The sequence below is a fragment of the Sminthopsis crassicaudata genome, chromosome 3 (genome assembly GCF_048593235.1).
Source record: "Sminthopsis crassicaudata isolate SCR6 chromosome 3, ASM4859323v1, whole genome shotgun sequence".
Classification (NCBI taxonomy): Eukaryota; Metazoa; Chordata; class Mammalia; order Dasyuromorphia; family Dasyuridae; genus Sminthopsis; species Sminthopsis crassicaudata.
Window position 1 is genome coordinate 505,276,339 of NC_133619.1, and position 8,938 is coordinate 505,285,276.

An 8,938-nucleotide genomic window follows, 5' to 3' on the forward strand; every position below is an offset into this window, starting at 1 on the left:
TACCTGCTGTTTCCTGCTTTTACCTTCATAAGTTTCTGTCCTGTTTGTTCTGAGCCATAAATTCTTCTCCCAAAATTTCCTCTAATGTTCTCATGTGAGCTCCTTAAGACAAGGAAAACTCTTATTTTCCCAATTTCAGTTCTTATCACAGTGAGATGTACATAGGAGACGTGATATTTATCTTTTTATTTATTCATTTACTCAAATAGCAACAATGAGCAGTAACAAAGGGTAACAAAAGGGCAACCATAATTTTGCCCTGGTAATCACAGACTAGTAAGAGATGCAAAAGAAGGAATCTGACATGTTCGGTAAGATTTTTAAGGGAGATTTATGGGGTGATATTGACAAGTTGCACATAAGATGAAATGGCATGGCAAAGCTATGATATGTACCTTGGGAAATAGTAACCATACCTATTAGACTGTGGATCTATAAAAGTATTTTAACACTTCCCCATTCATCAATATGAGCTAATCTCTAAAGAATGATATGACCTAAGCTGAACATTCCTTCATTTTGAAACTTCAGTCTCCATAAAATAAAATAATGTTCTTCCTACTTTGGTCATTGTGTAATTTCAAAACTTTTTTCATTAAACAAAGTTACCTATATATATTAGATAACTAGTCACATAGAAAATACTTATGATGGCTGTTTTATTTATTTCTCAGATACCTTCTCACATCATTGATGTAAGCTCAACCAAGAGTTTTATTGTACATAAGGGCCAGATTGAATTATATAATGTATTGATTAACCATTCCTTCTATAATATGTTTTCTTCATTTTGCACTGGAAAAATAGATTTGGTTTGTATTAAGCCGGTTCATATTGGAGAAAGGATGGATATAAGCATATAATATGGTTTAGTTAACAGTATTTTATGATTAATAGAATCTTAGATTGAAACATTCAAAGTGGTCTTTCACCACAGGCAGATAGAAAAAATGCATTCCTTGAGCATTACAATGTTCCAAGTTTTAGGTAAAGTGCTAGGTAAAGGTGAAAAAACAAACAAACAAACAAAAAACAAACAAAAACAAACAAAAAACAACCTCTGCCATCAAAGAGCTTAGGTTGTAATGAAGCAAGACAACATTTACAAGAAAGAAGGAAGGCATTTGGGGTGGTGGTGAAGATAGAAGCTAAGGAAAACTATGAAGAGGACTATTGTAAACTCCTTAGAATCATCAGAAAAATATGAGTGTTCTGGAATCACCTCTAAAAATGAGACCTCAAAAAGATTTCACACACACACACACACACACACACACACACACACACACACACACACATGAACAACATATCATTCATTCACATCCAGTAAGTCCCTGTTATCTCAAGGATCAAATTGTTCAACTGTGATGAGAGCTGTCCTTAAATTTATTATTGGGAGTCATTGTGTGGCTCAAAGGGAGTCAAAAATACATCTCTAATTTCTTCTAGAGCCCCAAGGGAGAATTTAATTCCTTCCAGGAAGGGAATCAGGAGATGTAGTACAAGGACAGACCATTCAATTTTTTTTCAGAGTGAGGGGGTAGTAGGGCACAATTATATCTATCTGCTTCCTTAAATATAATTAGTCTAATGGATGAGGTTTTTCAAGTTCAATCAACTTCTGATTACACTTTCATTACTGAGGTCAGTAGGAGTCCAAATTTTATTTCCAAAGATTGTTTCTTCTCCCATTCAATAGTACACACATACATACACATACACACATAGAAAGAGAGAGAGAGAGAGAGAGAGAGAGAGAGAGAGAGAGAGAGAGAAAGCTATTTACATGAATATGTATATAAAAGAAACCACATTTTATAATTGAATTCTTCTATATTAATTTAGGACAAACTTGAGCTGTGACTTCACTGGTATAGGGAATTCCTGGTGAAGAAATTAAAAATGCAGGGCAGCACTTCTATAAAGCAAATCCTCTTTCAGATTGCCTAAAGCCTTAAGAGACTAATTAGCTTGCCATAGGTCCAAAGGTTTGCTTCTGCCATCTCACCAGCTTGAGTCATCTTACAAGAGTCAAATGCTAAATTTTCATTGTGAACATTAATATCTTAGAAATTGAAAAATATTACAAATTAGAGCTTGATTTAGTGTTTTCTTGATTTCTAGACTAAAAAAAATCATGATGAAAATATTAAAATCAATAAATATTATGTGTATATATTTTTATTTGGTTCTAGAGAGCTAATTGTCAAAATGTATGATCACATGACAACTAAGCCCTCACATGTAATATGTGTGAAACTAGATCTTTTTAGTTTCAAAATTGTCTTATTTGGCACTAAATTATTCTGTTCCTTATTTTAACTAAGGTTAAAGAAATGTGTCAACTCCTCAATCATTGCCTTGTCATGACAAAGGGCCTTGCATGAGCTCTCTGAAACTATGAGCTACAAGAGTTACCCATCATGCGTAAGTAATAATGGAGAGTTTTGACAAAAGATGACCACTGGAGAAGGAAATAGCAGGCCACTCCCATATCTTTGTCAAGAAAACCCATAAATGATAGAAAAATATTAAAAGATGCTATGAGAAAAGGAACCCCTGAAATTGGAAGAGCCTGTCATGCTATGGTGTGATGCAGTCAACCTAGACTAAAGGACTCAGATACTACAACAAATTATTTTTCCCTTAAATAAAATTTGCTTCAGAATCTTCTTAATATCAATTGACAGGAGTCCATAGTTTTGTAGGATTTATTTCTCTAAAACTCTTAATAACCTAGTCCACTGAATCCTTTCAAAGTGAGGAAATGGAGGTTCACAAAAGATGAGATTTGTGTTACCAACATTTGAACGTAGGTCTTTTACTTACCAGATTAGTTGATTAGTTGGGTAGTTGACTGTTGTCATTTATTCTAAAAGAAAATAAAAATAAAATCACGGTCTGAATAAAAGTACAATGTGTCTGACTGAAATTGATCATACCAATATGAGTTTGGAAGGCTCTGCCACAGTCCTTATGAAAAACTGGAGTAGAGATGTATCTAAATTGCAAATCAAGAAACTATAAAGTAAAATTAAAATAATGAAAAATAGAAAACAATATAAATATTCCATTAGAAAAAAAACAACTAACCTAGAAAATAGATCCAGGAAATATAATTTTAAAAATTATTGGACTAAGTGAAATCCATATGGAAAAAAAAAGAGTCCAGCCATCATCTTCCAAGAAATTAAAAAAAAAAAAAATCATGCATACCCTTTGACCTAATAGTACTCCTACTAGGCAGATATACAAAAAAGAGATTTTAAAATGGCAGGGGTAAGAATAGAAGGATATATATATGTACAAAAATATTTATAGTAGGTCTTTTCTGAAGGCAAAGAATTAAAAATTGAATGTCCATCAATTTTGGAATGGCTGAATAAATTGTGCTATATACTTATGATGAAATAATATTGTCTTATAAGAAATTATGAGCTGGATGCCATCATAAAAACCTGGAAAATCCTCTATGAGCTTATGAAAAGTAAAATGTACCATGTACAAAATAATAACAATGCTGTGCAATGTTCAACAGTGAATGTCATTCTCAGCCATACAGTGATAAAATACTACTCTGAAGAACATGATGAAAAATGCTATACATAAACAGAGAAAGAACTGATTGTGTCTGAATACAGATTAAAGCATACTTTGTTTTTATATTTTTTCTTGAAGGTTGTTTTTTTTTGGGGGGGTGGTATATAAGTTTTCGTTTGCAACATGACTTTAATAGAAATGTTTTACATAATTTCACATGTGCCTTCTCAATGGGAGGGATGAGAGTGGGGAAGAAAAGAAAGACTCTAGGACTCACAGGTTTTTTTTTAATAAAAAAATGTTTCATATGTAACTGAGAAAATGATATTTTAAACAAATTTTAAATATTAGGGCAAAATTAGAACAAATGACAGAGAATGCATCCATACTTTGTTGTATCTTAGCTTCCAAGGTTACATTGATTTTACAATCATTTGTGAACAAAAAAATCATGCACCAACTCTCCTTCACCATTAGTTTTGGCAGACAATTATTATTTCAATAAAATACTCCCTCAAAATCCAAAGTGATTCCTCTTTCTGTTTTTAATAAAGGATATTTAACTAATTTAAATTGTGATGAATATCATTATTTATAGTAATGAAAAAATTTGATCTCGAGCTTCAGTGAAACAAAATGTTGAGTTTAGGGATTAAACACTGATAATATGCTGTGCAATGACCTAGCAAAAATAAGCTCTGGTCCTCAGAGTACTAACAATTTCTCAGTTAGCTTGACTTTTCATAGACTCATATTTCAATTTTCACAATGAAGGTTTTGGGCTACATCTCTTAGGAGTCTTCTAGACCTCACATATTTTTGAATCTGAGTGTGTAAAATCACAACCCATACAAAGAACAGGACATTTTATAAGTTATCTTTTCTCCATTGTTTCTAAACAAGGTAAAAAGGGGGAGAGAGACAGCAGCAACTTTAGCAAATTGAAAAAGGAAAAAAAAAAATCACTCAGTTGCAAAAGAAGGAATAGCTTCAAAACATGTCATTTCCCAAAGGCATTTGGCCCCTAAATAACTGTGTTGATGACACCATTTTGAAGCCAGGGGATTGCACCCTGTTCAGGGAAATGGGAAAATAAAGATAATAAAGTTTGAGGTTAGCACAGTGAAATGCACCAACAAATTGATTGAAGGTTAGAGAACAGTCTTTTTTACTGAGAAGGAGCTTACTCAGGATCACAAGTCCCCAAGCCCCAGGTTAATTCCAATATCAAACTGCCTCTTGTGTGGTCACTTACCAAGATCATGGAAGCAGGAAAGAGCTCTTATTTAGACTTTTAAAATATATAGCAAGTATTTAGCCACCAGGACAACATCTTTCACAGCTATTCCCTGTGTAATTTTGAATGATTTTCCTTAATTTCTTAAATCAAGAAAATAGCAGGTTATAAGTATTGCCCTCCAAAGTAATGTCCACACAAATAAATCATCACAGAATTGGACAAACATTGTTAAAAAAAAACTTTCTTCCTCCTTTAGCCCTTTTATCCCTAGCTACACATCTTCTTTCTATTGTTTTTTTTTTTCAGATTGTAGGATATGTCAATTTATTTCCATGTCCTCATTGTCTTAAAAAAAAAAAAAAAGTTTATGATAGCAGGAACCATTCTAAAGTTCTATTTTCCAGAAGTATCTGTATTTTATTACCTGTTACATTTAGTACCAGTGCCCAGACTGATCCTTTTTAAAGCAAAATCTGAGTTTCCCTACTTGTCTCAAGCAAATTGATTTCAGAACTTTGAAGATTACTTAGTCTTAACCAAATCCGATTTCTGACTAAGTCATCTCTCAGTGCAGACCCTACTTCATCTATTCTAAGATGGATTGCCTTTCATAGCTTGGGGGTTTGAGTGATCACTTTCAGACAAATGCTTTAAGTGGAATAGGATGGTTTTATTTTTTTTTTCATTTTCAGTTTTATTAAGGTATTGTTTTTACATTGCATACATTTACAATTTACTCCTATCTTATGAGAAGTCTCTCATATTAAAGTAAGACAGTTAAGTGAAAAAGGAAAATGATACATGTTGAATGAGTGGTAGGGACACAGGTACATGGATTTACTGTACCACTTACTTGATAGCTTTGGGGAAATGAATAATAAAGCATTTATTAAAATCATTTAACCTTATTGATCCCTAGTTTATTTTAGCAGTACAATAAGAAATATGTATTAAATAATCTCTAAAACACCTTCTAGCTCTAAAAGAAAAGACAGAATTTTCAGCAGATTCTCTCACATATGAGAGGTAGAGATGAACTAGAGTTACAAAAGGACCTCTGATTTGGTTGTAAATTTGAGTTTAAAGAACATCTCCCAAAAAATTATTTATTAACCTGGAAGTTTGGAACATATCTAATTTAAAAGGACTATGTAAATCTGAGGGAAAAGATAAGGCTGAGATAGGAGGGGTTAGATATTTCTGTATGTTTTCTCAATTTCCAATGTTTTTGGAATGGATTTATAATTTGCATTGAAGTGTAATTTTCAGAACCAGACAATTTTCATTTAAGTTCTCTGACATATTAAATAAAACTGTATTTCAATTATATTTGTGTGTGTGTATGTGTGTATGTGTGTATGTGTGTGTTTTAGAGATTAGTCTCTTGATAGTTCAGCATTGGTCAAGTACAAAAAGATCCCAAGTGAATACAGAGACTGTCAAGGAAGGAGAATTGTGAAAATTGCTCCCAATCAATCGTGCCAAAGTTTTAGATAAGCCAGCCATCTCTTTGGAGTAACTAAGAAACACAAGGGATAAAGCCTAAACCATTTATTATCTGTGGGCTCTTGGCCAGGTCACTCCACTTTTTTTTTCACAGTTTCCTCAACTGTAATATTAACTAGAGAAATAAATGGCAAACCAATCTAATATTTGGAAACTCCAAATGGGGTCACCAAGAGCCAAAGATGACTGAACATTAACAATAATAACAACAAATCATCTCTGTGTTAGGTCACAATATTAGAAAGGAATTTCCCTTCCATTGACAGCTTTTTCCATGAATTCCTGTTCTTATCCCCAACACTTTTTCTTCCTTTTTTTCTTATGTAGTCATTCTCCACTAATAATTTACCATAATAGCTTTTTACAAGAGCCTTAAAACAATACTTCCATCATCAAGAATGTTTGAAAGTATTTTATTTCATTAATATCCATTTCTCTTCACCTTTACAACCACCAAAAAAGGATTATATTGAGTTTTTCTGGGTAGATCATTCTTGGTTGTAATACTCACTCTTTGCTCCCCAGAATATCATATTCCAAGACATTTAGTCCTTTAATGTAGAAGATTCTAGATGCTGTTTTTATCTAGTATTCTAGTGTTTGACAAAACCAAAGACTTCAGATTTTGGGATTAAAAACTCACTATTTGACAAAAATTGCTGGGAAAATTGGAAACTAGTATACAAAAACTAGGTATTGATCCACAGCTAACAACATATACCAAGATAAGGTGGAAATGGGTTCATGATTTAGACATAAAGAACAATATAAGCAAATTAGAAGAACAAAGGATAGTTTATCTCTTAGATCTGTGGAGAAGGGAGGAATCTGTGGCTGAAGAAGAACTGGAGTACATTATTGAACATAAAATAGATAACTTTGATTATGTTAAGTTAAACCATTTTTGTACATACAAAACTAGTGCAGACAAGATTAGAAGAGAAGCAATAAACTACGAAAACATTCTTTGCAAAGGTTCTGATTAAGGCCTCATTTCTAAAATATATAGAGAATTGACTCAAAATTTATAAGAATTTAAGCCATTCTCCAATGGATAAATGGTCAAAGGATATGAAAAGACAATTTTCAGATAAAAATTAAAACCATTTAATTTAATTTAAAACCATATAAAAATGTGCTCTAAATCACTATTGATCAGAGAAATGAAAATTAGGACAACTCTGAGGTATTTCTATATACTTTTCAGATTGGCTAAGATGACAGGAAAAGATAATGATGAATGTTGGAGGGGGAAACCAAAGCACTCATACATTGTTGATGGAGTTGTGAATTGATCCAACCATTGTGGAGAGCAATTTGGAACTATGCTCAAAGGGCTGTCAAAATATGTATACCTTTTGATTCAGCAGCATTTTTCCTGGACCTATATACCAAGGAGATCTTAAAGGAGGAAAAGAGACCCACATATATAAAATGGTTGTGGCAACCCTTTTGTGTAGTAGCAAGAAACTGGAATCTGAGTGGATGCCCATCAATTAGAGAATGACTGAATAAGTTACGGTATATGAATATTATGGAATATTATTATTCTAAAAGAAATGATCAGCAGTGTGATTTCAGAGAGGCCTGGAAATACTTATAGGAACTGATGCTAAGTGAAATGAGCAGAACCAGGAGATAATTATACACGGCAACAAGAAGACTATACGATGATCAATTCTGATATACTTGACTCTTCAACAATGAAATGATTCAGGGCACTTCTAATGATCTTGTGATGAAAAGAGTCATCTACGCTCAGATAGAGTACTATGAGAACTGAGTATGGATTATAACATAGCATTTTCATTCTTTTTGTTGTTCTTTGCTTGAATTCATTTTTTTCTTTTTGATTTGATTTTTCTTGTGCAAGATAATTGTGTAAATATGCATGCATATATTGGATTTAACATATATATTTGCCATATTTTACATTTATTTGGATTACTTGCCATCAAGGGGAGGGAAGGAAAATTGGAACACAAGGATTTGCAAGGCTTAATGTTGAAAATTTATTCATGAATATGTTTTGAAAATTAAATAACTTTAATTTAAAAAAGAAGCTGCTTAATGGATTCTTTCAATCTCTATTTCATTCCCTGGGTTCTTGGATTAAAGGGCAGTTTTCCCGGATAATTTCCTAAAAGATAATGCCTAGTCTCTATCTCTGTTTATCTGTCTCTATCATTTCATGGTTTTCATGTAGTCCAACAATTCCCAAAAGTATCTCCTTGCTCTATTTCCTGGACCAGTTTATTTTCCGATGAGATATTTCACATTTGCTTCCATTTGAAAAAAAAATTTGGCTTCCTGTGTGTTCCTTGATATCTCATGGAGTCATTAGCATGCATTTGATATATTCTAGTTTTGAAGTATTTTTAAGATTTTCTATCTCCTTTTCAAATTGGTTAATTCTATTTTAAAAATTAATATTTTTATTTTCCCCTGTTGTATGTAAAACATTTTTTAAACATTGAATTCCAGATTCTCTTTCTATCTCCTCATTCCTACATACCAACAAGAATGCACATGTGAAATTATGACACAAACAATTCCATAAGAGTCATGTTATGAAAGAAAGCCTAATTTCCCCTTCCAAAAAAAAGAAAGAAACCCTGAAGGAAAAACTTTTGTTTTGTTTGTTTGTTTTAT